At 46.5% G+C, this 21,639-nt stretch overlaps 1 protein-coding gene across 1 annotated transcript in view; it reads right to left on the bottom strand.

Annotated features, from left to right (window-relative positions):
• Positions 1–19,484, bottom strand: part of LOC134943840 (farnesyl pyrophosphate synthase-like) — a 156,450-nt gene extending 136,966 nt beyond the window's left edge. The window contains exon 1 of the mRNA XM_063932446.1: positions 19,309–19,484. The gene's annotated coding sequence lies outside the window, so the exon portion shown is untranslated. The remainder of the gene's footprint in view (positions 1–19,308) is intronic.
• Between the last annotated feature and the right edge of the window lie 2,155 nt (positions 19,485–21,639).

Raw genomic sequence — 21,639 nt, 5'->3', positions numbered from 1 at the left:
GTCTACTGAGGATGTTGATGATGGTGTTGGTAGTGGAGATTGCAAGCCCTTCTGCTGACAGAGAGGAGGCAGCAACTAGGTGACACTGGACTGATTGTTACATGTTTTTAGCCAAAGTTTCTGAATTTGACAATAACTTTTGATGAATGCGTTGCAAGTGTCATAACACGTATAATGTACCTAGGTGGTTAGTGTCCTTACATCTACTTACTATGACTTTACAAAGGCTACAGATGGCTTGACACTTGTTGTTCGGGTTTGGGTAATAATAATTTCACATGGAATAGGTAGGTTTTTTTGACTTTTGCCCAGGCATGACAATGGGCATTTTTATACCATGGGCAACAACTGTTTCCACTGTTGCCTGATTTACACAACAACATCCTCATTAACATCCTCATTAGCGCCAGCTACACAAATATTCTCCTCATCTTGGTGCACTTCCACAGAAGAATCCTTAATTTCTATGTCAGCATGTTGACTTGTGCTGCTCATCTCCACATTTACAGAGGGAGCACAAACGGTGGAAGGAGCCTCCTCTTTGAGTACAGTATTGGAAAGGTCAGGCATCTGTAGACACATTTGGACTCTCCTCAAGGATTTGTGATTTTTCTAAGCACACAGTCTGTTCAGTGCCTTACTACAAGCAAAAAAAGCGCTAAGCTTGAATGTGTGTCAGCTGTCCCAACTCAAAGTGCTAAAATGCTTTATCAGTTCAGTGCCTTAACTAGTTTCATTTTTTTGACCCTTCCACAGAGAGAAGGGTTACATCATCATTAGAGGCAGAACCACCACTTTGTGTGGTGAATGGCATATTGACAATTTTATCTTTCTCTGTAGCTAACTTTATTTTTGATGTTTTTTTCTTTGCAACTGTCAAATGATAATGCTTCTTTGATTTTACATGCCCTGACTTAAGCCGTCTATGCCCTTGGGCATTGGCATTAGTAGATAATGTTGGCGGACTTGTATCATGAGTAGTAGCAGCACCTGCACCACTAGTACATGTGCTTTCTGCCCATCTCTTAATTGTTCATCCTCCATACCTATCCACAAACATGAATGAAGTGGGGTACAGCACACACCACAATTTGTACAAAAAATGTGCCACCTACAGTGTCAGAATACATGATGAGCCCGAAATAGTAATCAAACACTGCGGTTTATTTTCATCAACAGTGTCGCACAATATGTGTTTAAGTCAGGAATAATAATCAAACACTGCAGTTTAATTTTACCAACAGTGTCGCACAATGGCCCTCATTCTGAGTTGATCGCTTGCTGCCGATTTTTGCAGCGCTGCGATCAGGTGAAAAAATTGCATTTATGCGCATGCGCATGGTACGCAGCACGCATGCGCTAAGTACTTTCACACAAAACTTTGTAGTTTTACACAAGCTCAAGCTACGCTTTTCAGTCACTCGAGTGTTCGTTGACTGATTGACAGGAAGTGGGTGTTTCTGGGCAGCAACTCAGCGTTTTTAGGGAGTGTGCTAAAAAATGCGGGCGTGCCAGGTAAAAACACAGGAATGGCTGGAGAAACGGGGGAGTGGCTGGCCGAACACAGGGCGTGTTTGTGATGTCAAACCAGGAACTAAACATTCTGCAGTCATCGCAAGGTAGGAGTAAGTATCGAGCCACTCTGAAACTGTATGAAATTTTTTAGTAGCAGAACTGCTAACCTTTCGTTCGCACTTCTGCTAAGCTAAGATACACTCCCAGAGGGCGGCGGCTTAGCGTTTGCACTGCTGCTAAAAGCAGTTAGCGAGCGATCAACTCGGAATGAGGGTCAATATGTGCATGAGATGAGTACAAAAATATGTTACTGTGGTACTACCTCCACCCACAGTGTCGCACAACATGTGTATGAGTGCAAAAATATAGTATACTGTGGTTTGACCAGCAGTGTCACGGTAATTATTAAAATAAAAAAAAAATTGTATAGTATACTGGGGTACAGCACAACTTTTTTAAATTTTTTAAATAATTATATTTTAGTCTTCTTAGCTTTTATTATTTTAATTTTACACTGGGGCAGAGCCCCTGGATGGATGGACAGATCACCCCTAGGTGGACAGAGCACCCATTGTTAGATACACCAGATGACAGATAGAGCACCCCTGGAATGATACTGATAGGAGTTGGACACACCAGCCCCTGGATGTATACTGGATTTTATTTTTTATCTCTGGGGCAGAGCCCTTGGATGTGAATGGACAGATCACCCCTTGTCAGATACATTACCAGACGACAGACAAAGCATCCCTGTTCAGATACTGAGGACACACCAACCCTTGGATGTATACTGTGGGTTTTTAAACACTGAGGCAGAGCCCCTGTATGTTTATGGACAGATCACCCCTTTTCAGATACACCACCAGACAACAGACAGAGCACCCCTGTACTGATACTGAGGACACACCAGCCCCTGGATGTACACACAGTATACTGCGTTTTAACACTGGGGCAGAGCCCCTGGATGTATATGGATTATGGACAGACCACCCCTTGTCAGATACATCACTTAACGACAAACACCCCTGGACTGATACACCAGCCCTACAGCGGCCAGCAGCCCCATGCCCCACAACCCAGCACTGAGACGGACACGTCTGTTCAGTGCATTCTCCACAGTCGGAGTGAAAATGGTGCGGATCACCGGCACCTTTATAGAGCCCAAAACCCTCTGAGAAACTGACTGCGGAATGATGAGGTTTGCCTCGTTTCGGGATCTGAGTTAGGTGGGAAACCCTGAGCCGGACTCAGATGCGGACTCAGATCAGGAAGTTCGGGTGGATCCGGCTCTCTGAGAACCGGACCCGATTATCTCTAATTGTCACGGATGTAGCCAAGGCCATCGTGGCTGCAAAGGGCCTGCACAGACACTCTGGCCCACTTAGTCAAAGCCACACCGTAATACGCCAAGGTGCGAGTTTTGCGCTAAATGTAATGTTAATGGCCATGGGTTCAACTAAGACATACGATGTGCATGGCTACACCTGTACCTGCAAAAATCAGATTCCAGCAAATGACAATGCTCCACATTTTAAGTGCAATTACTTGTCAAAAGTCTTTACTACATAGACTTCTAGATCTGTTGCTGGTCCTCGCCCCCACTTGTCTAAGGAAGAACATCAGTATCAGACGGACCACCAACTCTGTCTATACTGTGGAGGTCCTGGAAATGTTATATTGACCCATCCTCTCTGTAAACCCAGGAAAGACGTTGAACATCTTACAGAGGGTCTGGCTTCAGATCACTCTGGTGTCCTTAGGGGTCTGAGTTCATAATGTTAGGGTACAATCCAAAGTTTGTGGGTCACCAGCCAGACAGTTATTGTGTTTGCACCAGGAGGGGGCACAGAATTTCTAGTCCAGGAGTAGACTCTACTGCAACCCAGCCACAGATGCCTCACAGTACTGCCAAGCAGTAGATTCCTCACAGTGCTGCCCAGCCCTAGATGCCTAACAGTGCTGCCCAGTCACAGATGTCTCGCAGGAGTGCTGCCTAGTTGCAGATGTCTCACTGGAATGCTGCCCACCCACAGATTCCTCACTGGAATGCTGCCCACCCTTTGATGCCTTGCAGGAATGCCGCAGACCCAGGAGGTGTCACCAGTGCCACAGACCCAGGAAGGGTCACTAGTGCTACAGACCCAGGAGGGATTGCCAGTGCCACAGACACAGAATGTCACCAATGGCACAGTTTCAGGAGGGGGCTGCAAGTATTTTGCTCCAGGAGGTGTGTAAGAGTATCCTGCCTCAGGAAAGGTGTCCAAGTGCCATGCCTCAAGAGGGGTCTCCGTATATCCTGCCAAGTATCATGCCCCAGGAGTGAGATCTGAGTACCTTGCCCCAGGAGGGGGCTTCATGTAACCTGCCAGTTACAGTGAAGGTGTCGTCCTTTTAGCTGTCTCACAGTTCTGCCTTTCCTACCAGACCTGAGTACCTAATTGTCCTGGCCTCCAGGCTGTGAGGACCCTATTATCATGGCCTCTGGGTCTGAGGATCCTATTGCCCTGGACTTTGTACCTGAGGATGCCATTGCCCTGGCCTCTGGGCCTGAGGATGCTATTGAACTACCAGAGGTGCCACAGATGGCTCCTCCTCCAGGCGTGCCACAGATGTCTACTCCTCCAGGAATGCCACAGATGTCTGCTCTGCCTTGAGTGCCAGAGATGTCTGCTCTGCCTGAGGTGTCACAGATGTCTGCTCCATCTGAAGTGCCACCGGCTACTGATGATCATCCCTGCAAGAACCAGGATATTGTTTTGATGGAAACATTACTCAGTAGAGTATGTGGCATTAATGCATCAGTGTGGGAGTTAATTTTAAGTTCCCTACAACACCACACAGCAGGTCTTAATTGCATGCTGATTATTGATGTCTTTTAGAGGAGAGGGTCTAAGATGGGCTTATTTCCTCATTGACTCTAAAGATCCCTTACTGCAGGAACTTACTGCTTTCAATGCTGTTGTTGTCAAGAAGTTTTGCCCAGCATCGGTTCTCGCATGTCTAGAGGAAACTGTTTCTCCTTACTGCAGGAGTTAGTCTCACTTCCCAGCCAATCACCTGCACCTGCCTCACTGTCATTTGCCCCTTACCATGTATATTGCTGGTGGTTGATTGTTTTCCCTGCCAAATACGCGTTTATGACTTTATGTTCTAGCCCACAGTCTGTAAGCTAGACCTGACCTCATGTTTCTCTGCCTTGGATATCCTTATAGCCAGTCCACGACATTCCTGGAGGGAGAATAAATAGCGTGGCGAGCGTAGCGCACCACTGTGCCCACAGCGTGGCGAGCACAGTGAGCCTGCAACGGGCTCTTCTTTGCTCACCCCACTGCTGGCATTCCGGCGGTCGGGATCCCAGCGCCGGAATGCTGGGCGCAGGGATCCTAGCAGCCGGGATATCATTGTACACCCCTTAGCCACTGTACAGACACAGACAGCTGCAGCAACACAGAGTGAAGCAAGCACAGTGTGTTTAAGCTAAAGAGTGTCACAGCAAACACATTTAAAACACTGAAGGTGCAGCACAATGGCTGTAAGGAGCACATGTAGCAATTTAAAAATAACACAACATGGAAATTTACTCTGGAAATACAATTGAAATGGAAAAGACTGTGGAATGTATCAGTAGGTCAGACCGAGCCCAGATTATGTACAGAAAGACATGGGGACCACAGACTTAAGTGTGGAGGAACATCAGGGCCGGTTCTAGACCTTGTGGCGCCCAGAGCGAAAGTTTCCTTTACCCACCGACAGGCAAAACAGGGTTAGTGCGCGCCATAGGAGCGTGGAAAAATATAGGGGCGTGGCTTCATAGGGAAGGGGCATGGCCACAGTTATGCCCCCTGTAGTTGTGCCCCCTGCAGCTGTGCCCCCATTAGAGTTGTGCCCCCTATACTTGTGTCCCAGTAGATTTGCCCCTTGTAGTTTCGCGCCCTGTAGCTGAGCCGTCAGTAGTTGTGCCCCCTGTAGTTTTGCCCTCAGTAGAGCTGTGCCCCCAGTAGAGTTGTGCCCTCTGTAGCTGTGCCCACAGTAGATGTGCCCCCAGTAGAGTTATTCCCCCAGTAGATGTGTGCCCCCAGTAGATTTGCGCCCCCTGTTGCTGTGCCCTCAGTAGTTGTGCCCCTGTAGTTTTGCCCCCTGTTGCTGTGCCCTCAGTAGTTGTGCCCCTGTAGTTTTGCCCACTTTGCTGTGCCCTCAGTAGTTGTGCCCTCTGTTGCTGTGCTACTAGTAGCGGTGCATAGAAAAAATAGGATTTTAATTACCTACCGGTAAATCCTTTTCTTGTAGTCCGTAGAGGATACTGGGTATCCATTGAGTACCATGGGGTATAGACGGATCCACTAGGAGCCATGGGCACTTTAAGAATTTGATAGTGTGGGCTGGCTCCTCCCTCTATACCCCTCCTACCATACTCAGTGTAGGATACTGTGCACAAGGCGATGGACATACTTTGAGAGAAGGATAAAAGTAGAGTGGTAAGATTCTGAACCAGCACAAACAAACAAGAGGAAAGGGATGGCAACCAAACTTGAAACAGGAACAGCAACAGCTGAGCAAACCAGAATACTTTACCAAGTAACAGTGCAGGAAGAATGAAGCACTGAGCGAGCGCCCAGTATACTCTACAGACTACGAGAAAAGGATTTACCGATACGTAATCAAAATCCTGTTTTCTCGTACGTCCTGAGTTCAGCTCTGTCCTCATGGAAAATTAAATAGGGGCTCTTGTGAGAAAACGCCCCCAGCTATGACACACTTCTTGCTGAAGCCAAGGAGAACAGTGTGATGGTCATCCACGTAAGAGATTTTACAACTACCTCCTGTAACGGTGAAAACTAGTCCGATTGGAGGAACTACAACACCAAATTAAGATCCCAAGGTGCGGTGGGAGGCACAAAGGGCGGTTGGATGTGCAGAACCCCTTTCAAGAACGTCTGTACCTCACGGAGAGAAGCCAATTGTTTCTGAAAGAAAATGGACAAGGCCAAAATCTGGACTTTTATAGAGCCCAGACGTAGGCCCACATCCACACCCGACTGCAGAAAAAGCAAGAAACGTCCCAGATGAAATTCCACTGCAGAATATATTCTGCTCTAACACCAAGAGACGTATTTCTTCCAAATGCGGTGGCAATGTTTAGATGTAAACCCCCTTCCTGGCTTGGATCATAGCCGGATGACCTTGTCAGGGATGCCTGTGCTGACTAGAATCAGCCGTTAAACTTCCATGCCGTCAAACGTAGCCATAGTTAAGTCTTGATTTACAAAAGGGCCCTGTTGCAGAAGATCCTCGCGAAGAGGTAGAGGCCACAGATAATCGAGGAGCATCTCCAGAAAGTCCACATACCAGGCCCTTCTTGGCCAGTCCAGAGCAATGAGAATTGCTTGAACCTTTTCCCTTTTTTCATTTTCAGAATTCTTTGGTTCAGCGGAAGTGGAGGAAACACGTACACCGTCTGATAGACCCATGGAGTTGTCAGAGCATCCACCGTCACTGCCTGTGGGTCTCTCGACCTGGAAAAATACCACTTGAGCTTTTTGTTGAGACGAGAGGCCATCATGTCGATTTGTGGACATCCCCACTCCCCCGGGTGCAGGTCATGTCTGCTGAGGAAGTCTGCTTCCCAGTTGTCTACTCCCAGGATGAAGACCGCCGACAATGCCATAGCATGTTTTTCTGCCCAGAGGAGAACTCTTGATACATCTGACATTGCTGCCCTGCTTTTCATTCCACCCTGTCGGTTTATGTATGTCAATTCCTTCACATTGTCCGACTGAACCTGAATGGCCGATCTTGAAGAAGATATGAGGCCTGCAGAAGGGTGTTGTATATAGTCCTTAATTCCAGAATGTTGATTGGAAGGACAACTCCCTGACATGACCATCTTCCTTGAAACTGCACCCCCTGGGTGACTGCTCCCCAACCTCTGAAGCTTGCGTCTGTGGTTAACAGAATCCAATTCTTAATCCTGAACCGTTGGCCCTCGATTAGGTGAGGTCTGTAGACACCACAGAAGATGCGATCCGGACCATTGGTCCAACAGATCGAGCTGGAAGGGTCTTGCATGAAACCTGCCATACTGAAGAGCGTCGTAAGAGGCCACCATCTTCCCCAGAAGGCGAATGCATAGATGCACCGATATCCAGGTTGGCTTCTGGACATCCCGAACCATCAACTGGATTACTAATGCCTTTTCCGATGGAAGAAAAACTATCTGCAACTCTGTGTCCAGTATCATTCCCAGAAATGGGAGCCTCCGAATTGACTCTAAGTGAGATTTTGGAAGATTTAGAATCCTCCCGTGATCGAGGAGTAGCTTGGTTGTGAGGCCAATGCTGTCCAACAGCCTTTCCCTCTACAGTGCCTTTACCAGAAGATCATCCAGGTACGGAATTATGTTCACTCCCTGCTTGCGAAGTAAAAACATTATCTCTGCCATCACCTTGGTGAACACATTTGGTGCTGTGGAGAGACCAAATGGCAGAGCCTGGAACTGGTAGTGACAGTTCTGCAGTGCAAACCGTAGATAAGCCTGGTGAGGCAGCGAGATCGGAATGTGAAGGTACACATCCTTGATATCCAGAGACACAAGGAATTCCCCCTCCTCCAGACCTGAGATCACCGCTCTCAGAGACTCCATCTTGAATTTGAACACTCGTAAGTACGTGTTCAATTATTTTAGATTCAAAAACGGCCTTACCGAAACGTCCGGTTTCGGTACTACAAACAAGTTGGAATAATATCCCTTGTTTTGGAGATGAGGTGTAACTGGAACAATACCTGAGTCTGTACCAGTTTTTGGATGGCATCCTGTAAGGTTATACTTGCCTCTTGTGAAACTGGTAAGCCTAATTTGAAGAATCTATGAGGTGGGAACTCCTGAAACGCCAGTCTGTAGCCCTGGGAAATAAGATCTATGACCCAGGGATCCTGGCATGATGTTATCCAGATGTGACTGAAAAACTTTAGTCAGGCTCCCACCTGCCAGTCCTCCAGGCATTGCGGTCCACCGTCATGCTGAAGGTTTTGAGGAAGCAGAGCTAGAGCTCTGTTCCTGAGAAACGGCAGCTGCTGGTTTTCGTGGTTTACCTCTAGCGCTGGCGACTGTAGAAGAACCTCTGGTTTTGCCCTTAAATTTGGCTGTCTGAAAGTACTGTAGATTAGGTCCTGACTAGTCCTTCCTGGCTGGGGGAGCTACAGAAGGAAGATACATGGACTTACCCGCAATAGCTTTGGAGATCCATTTGTCTAGTTCATCTCCAAATAAGGCCTCCCCTGTGAAGGGTAGTCCTTCCATGCCTTTCCTGGAGTCCGCATCCGCAGTCCACTGGCGTAGCCATAAGCCCCTGCATGCTGACACTGCCATAGCCGTGGTGCATGCATTAAGTAAACCTACTTATTTTATGGCTTCCACCACAAAGTTCGCAGAGCCCTGTATATGTGCAGGAGTAAAACAATCTCCCCCTAGATAAGGAATCCAACCCCTCAATTAGATTACCTGACCATTTAGCAATGGCTTTAGTAATCCATGCACAAGCTATAGTGGGTCTCTGGGCCACCCCAGCAGCTGTATACAAGGATTTGAATGTGGTCTCAATTCTATGATCCACCTTGTCTTTCAAGGAGGTGGCACCTGGGACAAGCAACGCTATTTTCTGTGACAGCCAAGATACTGATGCATCCACTATTGGTGGATTTTCCCATGTTTTCGTATCCTCAGGAGGAAAAGGAAAGGATGAGAGTAACCTTTTAGGGATCTGAAATTTCCTATCAGTAGTAACCCATGGATCTTCATACAGGGTATTAGGTTCCTTTGATACAGGAAACGTGATTGAGTATTCCTTTTTTACATTAAAACAAGATTCCTCACACTCCTCTGTCACCTTATCAGGAATGTGCAGGACATCTCTGATAGCTTCTATAAGAGCCTCTATTCCCTGAGACACAGCAGCATCCCCCCTTCTGAGTCCACCTCCCCCACCTCTATGTCTGACCCTTGATCATCCAAGTCAGGCTGCAGGATATGGGACAGAGTACGTTTTTGCGGACAAATGGTAGGGGTGTGAGATGCTGGTTTGGGAATGAGTCTCTGTTCATAAACTCATCCACAGACTGTCTTATGTATTGTGTCTCTTTCTCATTGCGGGACAATTTAGTAGAAATATGGAAAATCATTCCTTTAATAGAATCTAGTCATGCTGGTTCAGTCCCGCTGGCCTGGGAAGGTGCACTACACTGAGTACACAGTAGTGAGACCCCTGGGGAAGAGGAACACTCTGCCTGACAAATTCTAAATGTGACAGCACACACAAACAGGAAAAAGTTAAGAGCACAATTAACCCAAAAAGAGCCCTACTAGGGGGACACAGAGATATTATGGAGCCAGTACACCGTGCCCTTATCGCTAATGCCAAGCTTAGCTGGGTTGCCTACTAAGTACTCAGAGTGGATACTTAGTACACTTATAATCGCTCCCTCTCATGCTATGACCCCCTGGAACCGCTGAGCAGGGGCAGATTGGCCCATCAGGACACCATGTTGGTCCCATATCCCCCTCAGCTAGGCCGATTCACACTCAGGCTGGGCTGGCTCACACTGCTTCCAGTACTAGCGTTTCATTGGAATGCAATCAGGAAGTTAGGCCAGAAAGGACTTCCGGGTGCCGCAAGCCATGAAAAGTTGTGAAGCTGTTCTACCAACGGGGACATGGAAAAAGTTAACCAACCCAGCAGCATCCTCTCCCTGGCCCCAGCCAAAGGTCTCTTCAGTGAGCCCGACCTGGAGCAGCCGGGTTTTAATATACTCACTGGAATGGCCAGAGCGGCGACCGAGCACTGAAGAGGACCTGGCAGAGAGGTTATTTTTATTTTTAATAACATTATTTGCATTATCATGATGGTGTAAGGGTTAAGGCGTCCCTGGTCACAGTGTATGATTTAGGGATTGGACAGGAGCAGGCCACTCCCACAATGTCATGCAGTGCGCGTTGATGTCAGGTGCACCGCATGGCATCAGCAGGAGGGTCAGGCGGCAGCAGTGCCCTCAGGACTGCGGCGCCCCAGGCAAAAAGCCTGTTTGCCCACGGCAAGAGCCGCTACTGAAGAACATGTATACTCCATAATTCATGGGAAGATGTCTGCTAGACACATGTGCACTGGACTGCAAGAGGCATATCAGAGTGGAAGTCTCATGCAGGGAAATTAAGATGTGGATTGTATAATACAAAGTTACTTGAATGCAGAAATATGACTGATTATATAGACAGAATGATGCCTGTCTCTCAGCAATAAACATCTTTTGGTGTACAAATAGATGATGAAGAAATAGCAACATCCATGCCTCAGAATTTAACACTAAATCTTGGCTTCTTAGTTGTGAGGGGGTTTGGGTGTCGATCCAGCGGAGGCAGCAGCAATGTTGGTGGCAGAGCATGTGCAGCACATAATCAGGGTATTTTCTATGAGGCATCGTAGGGACAGAGCTTTTCTCACGAGCTCTGTCCCTGCAGGTGGTTATTGATACAGTCATGTGATGCAATCAGTTATCGCAGTGCGGATTGGGTTGATTTTATCACATCCCATCTGCATCCTCAGATGCAGATGGTGATAAATCGGCTCCTAAAATACCAGTTCTAAAGACACCCATATTACTCATACAAATGGTACCAAACTATCAAATAACTATTAATAATATAAAATTGTTTGACAAGGGAAGATCACATTTTCTCCTTCCCCAAAACTTCTGTTACTTTGTATTATCTGGTTGAACCTATGTTCAGATGCTGGCGATATTCCCATGTACACAAGCTTACACACCATGTGATTGCCTATATGTGTACTGAATACTGTTATAACTGAATATGCAGAATAAATCCAGAGGCTAGACACTGTCAGCCCAGAGAGGCTCCTTTCCTGCAGACGTTCCCAGACACCGAGAAACCACCGTAGAGGTAAGTAAGGACTCTTACACACAGGGATATGTAGGGACTGGGACTCTGATGGCACAAAATACACTACTCTGGTTATTATGTCATACTACCAGCGTCACTAAAGCTATCCACATTGTGTGTGTGCAGGTCATAATACTATGACCTGCACACACACAATGAGGATAGAATTACACTTCCCTCATGTCTGATTACCAATAGAAGCCAGAATTTTAAAGAACCATTTCAAGACTCACCATTTTCTTTATTTAACGTTGGGCACCATCATCCCTAGTTACACCTCTGCCCAGTGACAGGGCACAGTCATCCCTAGTTACACCTCTGCCCAGTGACAGGGTGTCATCATCCCTAGTTACACCTCTGCTCAGTGACAGGGTGCCTTCATCCCTAGTTACACCTCTGCCCAGTGACAGGGTGTCATCATCCCTAGTTACACCTCTGCTCAGTGACAGGGCACAGTCATCCCTAGTTACACCTCTGCTCAGTGACAGGGCACAGTCATCCCTAGTTACACCTCTGCCCAGTGACAGGGTGTCATCATCCCTAGTTACACCTCTGCCCAGTGACAGGGCACAGTCATCCCTAGTTACACCTCTGCCCAGTGACAGGGTGTCATCATCCCTAGTTACACCTCTGCCCAGTGACAGGGCACTGTCATCCCTAGTTGCACCACTACCTAGTGACAGGGCACCATCATCCCTAGTTACACCTCTGCCCAGTGACATGGTGCCATCATCCCTAGTTACACCTCTGCCAGTGCCGTAACTAGACATTTTAGCGCTGTGTGCAAGAAACAGCATCAGCGCTCCCCCCCGCCTTGTTTTGAAATTAATTTTACCTCTCCCCCCCCCGCCCCATCAATCACACGCCGCTAGTTACGGGCATCAAAAAATAGGGGTGTGGCTTCATGGAGCATCCATTAGTCACATAACTCCGCATGGTAGTGCCCGTTACTCACACTACGCCGCACAGTATCATCTGTTACTCACATCACTCTGCACGCATGGTAGAGCCCATTAGTCAAATTACACCACACAGTAGCGTTCATTAGTCACGTTACGCAGAGTGGTGGCATCCATTAATCACAATACACAGTGCGATAGCTTCGGTCAATCACATTACACAGCGCTGTAACGTCTGTCAGTCACATTACACAGCACGGTAGCATCCGTCGTCCACATTACACAGCACGGTAGCGTCCGTCGTCCACATTACACAGCACGGTAGCATCCATTGTCCACATTACACAGCACGGTAGCGTCCATCGGCCACATTACACAGCATGGTAGCGTCCATCGTCCACATTACACAGCATGGTAGCGTCCGTCGGCCACATTACACAGCATGGTAGCGTCCGTCGGCCACATTACACAGCACAGCAGCATCCGAGTCACAGACAGTATTACTCCATATATATATATATATCTATATATACCGCAACTACCACCGAAGTGGAAGGTGCACTCTCGCCAAAATCAGTCTCTGAATCCAATTGTTGAATCAACTCGGTTTAATCAGGTTCAAAAGTGATGCCGTCAATCATCGACGTTTCGGTCCATATATGGACCTTTATCAAGATAGGCCCTTCACAACATCTAAACAATAGACATTAAAAACAATTAAAATCAATGAAATATGAAAAACAAACCAAATCACCCACACCACCAGTGCCTCCCAGGCCCTCATGACAGTCAAAAAAATGGCTAGAGGATATAACTGGACAATATTAGACGTGCTTAACATGCATCAAGTGCCCATACTTCAATAATCCAGGAAAACCTCCACCTACACCTCAGACATGCCTCAATGAGGTACACATATATCTAACTGGTGAGATTACCTGGGCAAAACACCAATGTCAGTATAACCTGATGCAAGGTTCCTTTTACAGAGGACCTACTGTAATAAGGATAAGACATGTAACATGTCAAACAACCAACCAGAAACAACTAGAGATATATGAAAAAAACATTAAAGGGGTATAAAACAAGCAGCCTAATATAGGTCATACCTGGTGCATTATGAGACAACATTTAGCAGCTATTATTCAATCAGCTAGGGTCAGCATGTCTTCTATAATCAAAAAAGAAAAAAGTACTTACAGACTATTCAGGAAACAAACACCACAGGTAGCAGCAGAGGTAGCATACTTACAGCTCAGATACCATGAGCCTACTGATAGCTGCATGCTGCATAGGACCAAATCTGGGCTATTTAAGGCACTCAAACAGGAAGTGCCTATTAAAGCTACAAGAGAAGATACACACTACTCTAAAAGAAACCAACGTGCCTGGTCAATAACCCTGCTTACTAGAGTGGATAATATAATGGCCAAATCAATTGCGGGACACAAGGAACACCATACGTGTAACAAGCACTTTCAATTACATTAGAACTTGATGCACACCGGGAACGCGACTTCCGCGTTCCAACAACCGGAAGTTGATGCGTTCCACTGACCGAAAGTAACGCTGCCCGGCGTCGCCAAGCGGGGAATCCGCTGAAAATACACAGACCCATGAAACGGGGTAAAGACAAATAGCGCAATCAGGCAGCTGTTCAAAAATCAAATAAATGGAAGCCTATGATATCCTAACTGTAATCAAACTCTCAATCATTACAAGGTCCCGCCCCGCCGGAAGTGACATCAGGGCTCAACAGGCTCTCGTGGGTCAATCAAGCTGTCAATCACAGTAAAAGTGTCTGTGTATAAACACTGGTCCTATGTAGGTGAATCAAGTGTGGGCGGATTAGATTCCAAAGGGGCATGGCGACCAATAATCTCACCAACCTCGTACCAAAGATAACTAAATCCATCAAACCAACAGGGAAATAACTAAAATTAAGGAAATACACAATAGGTAGAAATTCAAATCTTGTTAAACATAAAAGAAAAAAAATCGGTCGTGGTATGGTGAGATGATTGGTCAGATCGCCCCCTCATGATCTGTCAAGGACCTGGGATGGCTACGGGAATGAAGAACAACAAACATAAAAAAATAATAACATAAAACACTTATTTATACATAACAAATACATAGGGAACATCAAATGGAATTCACAATGTATGTGGACATCTTAAATAGTATATGATTACATATTCGTACTGATGAACCATACACTTAATTATAGCAAAAAGGTAACAAATTGTACAATCAAAGATAACACCTACAAAAAAATGTTGAGTGGATTGGCCTCATTGAGGCCTCTCGGAGCTACCGTATTAAGTTTATGAATCCAAAAACTCTCCCTGTACTTTAGAGTTAGTGTTCGATCCCCACCACATTGGGGGGGGGGGGGGGAAACCCAATCAATAAGTTGACATTTGAGGGTTGCTACTTGGTGTCTAGCAGACACAAAGTGTCGTGCCACTGGTTTGTCAGAGGTGCCTGAAAGCAGGGCCGTGTGGATGGACGAACGGTGATTGGCCATTCGATCACGGAAGGGGCGCGTCGTCAGTCCGACGTAACAGAGCCCACAGGGGCATTTTAGGAGGTAAACGACACAGTCGAGTCGACAATGAAGATGATACTTGATAGAGATCTTTTTCACTGTGTGGGGATGATAAAAAACAGGGCCAGTTATCATTGATCTACAGGTGGTACATCCCCCACATGAGAAACAGCCCGGCTTAGCCTGCATAAGATGAATGTTAGACTTGTTTTGTTCAGGGAAAGTGGTCGGCCTCATCAATAACTGTTTTAAATTAGCACCCCGCCTATAGGCCACCAATGGTGCTGGGGCCCTAGCAAAGGGCAAAGGATTGTCAGATGCTAATATGGGCCAATGTCTCCGTAGTACTTTTCTAGTAACACTTGAAGTACTGTCAAATTGGGTGGAAAAAATCATACGATTCTCACTAACCGTGCTTTTAACCTGTTGTCCATTAAAGATATTGTTCGCTTTCTTTAGACACCTAGTGAGTACCGCTCTGGAATACCCTCGTTTCACAAAGCGGGTGGTTATTTCAGCACATTGTTGGTCTTTGAGTGTAGGGGTGGAATTGATCCTCATTGCTCGGAGATATTGTGATATTGGTAAACCCTCTATTAAAGCAGGAGGGTGATGACTATTCGCATGTAAGGTTAAATTACGATCCGTGGATTTACGGAACATGGTGGTATCAAGATGATTCCCATTTTTGATAACATTAACGTCCAGGAAGTTAATGGTCGTAGCTGACACTGAGTACGCAAATTTTAGGGGACTGTCCAGTGAATTAAGTTGACTCACCATGTTGGTGAGTTCAAGTTCAGAACCTTCCCAGAGCAAAAAAATGTCATCAATAAATCTTTTAAAAAAAGGTATATGATGCCCATATCTCGGCAACAAATGAGTGTTCTCATAATGAGTCATGAAAAGATTAGCGTACGACGGGGCCAAATTAGACCCCATCGCCGTCCCAGCGATTTGTAAAAAGTAGTCGTTTTTATACATGAAATGATTGCAAGTCAAGACCAATGAGGTCAATTCCAACACAAACTCAGTGGGGTACTCTTTACAGGGAAAGTTGGAAAGAAATGTCCGTATTACCTCCAAACCCTGCTGGTGGGGTATAACCGTGTATAAAGAACACACGTCCATCGTGACCAATAAAGTATGATCACTAAGCTTGTCAAAATTCCGGAGATGGGACAAAAAGTCTCCAGTGTCTCTAAGATAGCTCATGGTTTTGGATACTAAAGGCTGTAAAATGCTATCAACAAAAATAGCAATGGGCTGCAAAAGAGAACCTTCTGCAGCGATAATAGGTCTGCCTGGGGGGCATACAAGCGTTTAATGAATCTTAGGTAGTGTGTACAAAATGGGACACCTAGGTGAATCTATAGTAAGGTATTTAAGTAAATCCTCACAGATGTATCCCTGCTCATAACCTAGCTTTAAACACTGATCAATTTTAGATTTGATTTTAGGCATAGGATTAACGCTCAATTTACGGTAAGTCATAGTATCTGCTAGTTGTCGATTAATTTCTGCATCATAGTCAGTCCAGTTTTGGACAACAATAGCGCCACCCTTATCTGCAGGGTGGATCACTATGTTGGAGGAATCTCTAAGTGTTTGTATAGCTGTCCTTTCAGCAGAAGAAAGATTATCAAACATTTTTTTAGGAGGCGGGGTTTCTGAATCCCGTTGCACCAGCCGTAAGAATGTTTTGATGCTAGGGTTAGAGGATGGGGGATCAAATGTGGATTTGGGCCTGAAGTCTGACTTTACTTTATCAGTGGGTTTATTAGCAAAAAATTCTCGTAGGTGAAGGGAACGCCCAAATTTATATTGGTCAATAGACCTTTTGAACGAATTAGTTCTACAGGTGGGCACAAACGATAAACCCCGGGCCAGAAGTTTGGTTTCAGCTTCATTTAACTCAATGCTTGATAGATTGAAGACATTGTTTATTGTCGTCTCCTCCTCCCTCTTCTCCCGGTACCCCCCTCTCCTCGGGTGCGGTCCACGTACATTGTGAATTCCGTTTGATGTTCCCTATGCATTTGTTATGTATAAATAAGTGTTTTATGTTATTATTTTTTTATGTTTGTTGTACTTCATTCCCGTAGCCATCCCAGGTCCTTGACAGATCATGAGGGGGCGATCTGACCAATCATCTCACCATACCACGACCGATTTTTTTCTTTTATGTTTAACAAGATTTTAATTTCTACCTATTGTGTATTTCCTTAATTTTAGTTATTTCCCTGTTGGTTTGATGGATTTAGTTATCTTTGGTACGAGGTTGGTGAGATTATTGGTCGCCATGCCCCTTTGGAATCTAATCCGCCCACACTTGATTCACCTATATAGGACCAGTGTTTATACACTGACACTTTTACTGTGATTGACAGCTTGATTGACCCACGAGAGCCTGTTGAGCCCTGATGTCACTTCCGGCGGGGCGGGACCTTGTAATGATTGAGAGTTTGATTACAGTTAGGATATCAAAGGCTTCCATTTATTTGATTTTTGAACAGCTGCCTGATTGCGCTATTTGTCTTTACCCCGTTTCATGGGTCTGTGTATTTTCAGCGGATTCCCCGCTTGGCGACGCCGGGCAGCGTTACTTCCGGTCAGTGGAATGCATCAACTTCCGGTTTTTGGAACGCGGAAGTCGCGTTCCCGGCGCGCATCAAGTTCTAATGTAATTGAAAGTGCTTGTTACACGTATGGTGTTCCTTGTGTCCCGCAATTGATTCGGCCATTATATTACCCACTCTAGTAAGCAGGGTTATTGACCAGGCATGTTGGTTTCTTTTAGAGTAGTGTGTATCTTCTCTTGTAGCTTTAATAGGCACTTCCTGTTTGAGTGCCTTAAATAGCCCAGATTTGGTCCTATGCAGCATGCAGCTATCAGTAGGCTCATGGTATCTGATCTGTAAGTATGCTACCTCTGCTGCTACCTGTGGTGTTTGTTTCCTGAATAGTCTGTAAGTACTTTTTTCTTTTTTTAAATATAGAAGACATGCTGACCCTAGCTGATTGAATAATAGCTGCTAAATGTTGTCTCATAATGCACCAGGTATGACCTATATTAGGCTGCTTGTTTTATACCCCTTTAATGTTTTTTTCATATATCTCTAGTTGTTTCTGGTTGTTTGTTTGACATGTTACATGTCTTATCCTTATTACAGTAGGTCCTCTGTAAAAGGAACCTTGCATCAGGTTATACTGACATTGGTGTTTTGCCCAGGTAATCTCACCAGTTAGATATATGTGTACCTCATTGAGGCATGAGGTGTAGGTGGAGGCAGGGCCGGTGCAAGGTTTCTCGACACCCTAGGCAAAACTTCTGCGCACTCTCCCCCTCAGGTGAAAATGTGGAGGTGGCGTCTTAGAAGTTCAACAGCCGATATTGCTAAATAGAGAATGCCACCTACAAAAAAAAAATGCTAAGCACGACTTTTGCAGGGACCCCAGGTAGGCTGTAGTGTAGGGAAGAGGGACAACACAGGCAAGAGATATAAATAGATACACAGCATATGAAGTGTACTATAGTTGCGAGGGAGGGTTCTTTGCTCGGTATGCGGTTAACATCCCGGCTGTCGGGATCCGGCGGTCAGGATACCGACGCCGGAATCCCGACACTCTGCGAAATGGCGGCAGTCGGAATACTGACACAAGCCCGGAATTCTCCCTTGTGTGGTGGTCCACGGTGGTCCGAGGGGGGAATATATTAGTGTGGCGACCAAAGGTCGCCACTGGGGCCGATGTGTGGCGAGCGCAGCAAGCCTGCATGGGTACACGCTGCGCTCGCTGCTGGGATTCCGCCTGTCAGGATCCCAGTGTCACTCTCCTAACCGCAGGGATCGCCACTGCCGGGATCCCATACCAATCCCCTTTGCTCATTACAATGAGTAGATCACATTATGCCACATTACAGTGCCCTCTACCATTATAACATCCACTACACACTCCTCTCACGGACAATGTAATGTCACACAGCACAGGCTGGGAATGGATCAGACCCAATTGCTTAGCAGCCAAAACTAGGGAAATTGCTATGCAACTTTATAAACTTGAGTCCAGGCCCCCCTAAGCCCCTAGGCCCCATAACAATGGCACTCCTTGCACCCACAATAGTTACACCCATGATTATAGGATCAATGCAGTGACAGAACATACAATACTGACAACACTGCAGTTACCGCAATGCTGCACATTCACTATCCCAATGACTACCACACCACATAGACAGCATGCCAGTAAGTGCCACACCGCACAGAGAGCATCCTATCATCTGCCGTATTGCACAGACAGCACACGGTAACAGTGACCACCATACCATACAGACAACACCTTTGGGATTGCAATACAGTACACTGAGTACAGGGTGTGCTGGGTGCTTGTAGTACCTCTATTGCTGGATACTTGTGGCCCCTCTGCTAGCTGGGCATAATCATGTCAGTCAGTTACATGGATTAATACAAGACTCACAAAACTCCCATGATCCATAGCTGCAGTTGCCAAATGTGATGACATGCACCAGAACAAAAGGGGTGGGATAATTAATTGCTGACCAGGAGGGAATGGAGAGACTACAGCCAGGGAGGAGCCATCCAAGAGCAGGTGCTGCACAGGCAGGCGACATCACAGCACATGACAGTCATGTGACTGTCAGTGCTGATGTTGTAGCCACACTGAGACCAGCACTTAAGGCCCATACACACTTTCCGAGAAAATGAGCGACGTCGCTCATTTTCCCCCTTCCTGAGCGACATCGCTCATTTTCCCCCTTCCTGAGCGACATCGCTCATTTTCTCTGCAAGTGTGTATGCCACCAGCGACGACCGATGCGCGGCCCTGCAGGTCAGCAACGATCGTCGCTGTCGGCAGTGCATGCATGCTCTATCTGGACTGTTGGCAGTGCATGCACGTCCGGCGGCTGCGTGACGTCACTGAGCAATATGAACAGTCATATAGCTCAGTGTGTATGGGCGGTCGCCGACCGCTCAGCCCGGGAGGGGAAACACTAGACAACATCGCTCATAGAGCATTGTCGTCTAGTGTGTATGGACCTTTAGAGCCAGGCTGGCAGTTTAATCATATGTGCAGGCAGGCACTGCCCGAGTGTAACCCTTCCTAATCTGTACTAACTCGGTTACAATACTAGAAAGTGCCTCCACCCAAGCTACACCAAGAGTGTAGGGTAAAATGACTTGCTTGGGTAAGCCTGTCCCACTAGGTGGGTTCTACCCTGATATACTATTATACTGGGGTACTTCTACCTGTTCTTCTTCCACTTTCCAGGTCTCCTCTGACCCACCTCCCCGAATACAAGTATTACGGTAAATATCAACTTTAACAGATAGTGGGGTCCATACAATAAACCTTCAATAACAATGGTACACACATGTGAATATAAATATACTTCTACTCCCTCTCCCTTTGGCTATACAACAAAAGGTTGCATGCGTTACAAAAAAAAACTCTTTCACCTTTCCCAAGGGGTCTTAGACCCGGATACCCTTAATCAGTGAGTGCACTCGTTGGGCCCCTTACAAATATATGTTCCTCTGGCTGAGTAGATAATCCTGATACTTTAGGGTGTTACAGTCCAGTATGGCGATACCTAGAGCTCTGACCTTATAGCAGGAGTTCAGTTCCCTTGGCTCAGACAGTACCACCTCATAAGGGGTGAACAAGCTGTAAGGTGTCTACTGTCAATCTCAGAGCGCTGGGGCACAGGGACGCTCCTTGGATAACAGCTTGTGACCGGTTGACGCCAGCTTACCCTCTGAATATCACTGTCAGCCCAATTTATCCTGTATACAGTCTAGAGCTCCCCGCAGCAGTCTGTAGTAACTGGGCTCTTGCTAATGGGAGCAGCTCTCTGGAATATATCTCCTGAATGGGCTCTATCTCTAGAAAGCCCTACGAAATTAGTCTTTAGTCTCGTGTGCTACGGTGCAGTTTAGTCTCTTGCTATTTTTAGTCTATATACCCCCCCAGTTCAGGTACCTAATTACACCGTAACTCAGCAATACTCCTCCGTCTACTTGTTAATATGCCTCTCTCCTGGGTGCTTTAACTGAGCGTATATTTCCTCTAGACACCAACATCGCAGGCTGCGGCTAGCCGTCCCACGGACCTTTTACTATCTGTGCTCTTATGCCGTCTTTCCACCTCCTTGGTGGAACATGCACCCCTATTTTCGACTACAGCAGATTCAGGGTTATGTCACTTTATAGAGGTATGCGTATTTGGCCCAGTGTCTACTCTCGATGCTACCGATAAGTGGGAGCTAGTACCATTATCAATGATGGTGCGGCTACCTGAGGCTGCTTTATATTCCCCTCACTGCTTCCAAAGCGATGCAGAGTGATTACTCAGCACTCCCCCGACTCCTCCTCTCACAGCTGACTTGCTACTCGTCCTCGATCTGGGGCATGCAGGCTCTCAGCTGATATGTAGCAGACGTCCTATTGAATATGAAGCCGCCCTCACCTCTGCTGCTCATCTATAGAAGCTCACCCCCGCTGTGGCTCGACTTCACTTCTCACTTGCTGTGCAGTGCCGGTTGTGTCTATGTTCTCTTCGTGCTAAGGACCTGGACGTGACAAAACGAGAGGGCAGGAGAGAACTTCAGCCCTTACAGCTCCTAAATGTCTGCTTCGTTCTCCGTTTGGGGGTTTGTTTGTTTTTCTATGCAGTATTGGACCCTCGCGGGCTCGCTTCGCTCGCCA

This window comes from Pseudophryne corroboree, chromosome 7, assembly GCF_028390025.1.
Source record: "Pseudophryne corroboree isolate aPseCor3 chromosome 7, aPseCor3.hap2, whole genome shotgun sequence".
In the NCBI taxonomy this organism is placed as follows: Eukaryota; Metazoa; Chordata; class Amphibia; order Anura; family Myobatrachidae; genus Pseudophryne; species Pseudophryne corroboree.
Note: the sequence above shows the minus strand (reverse complement) of the source record. Positions and strands in the feature narration are given on the sequence as shown.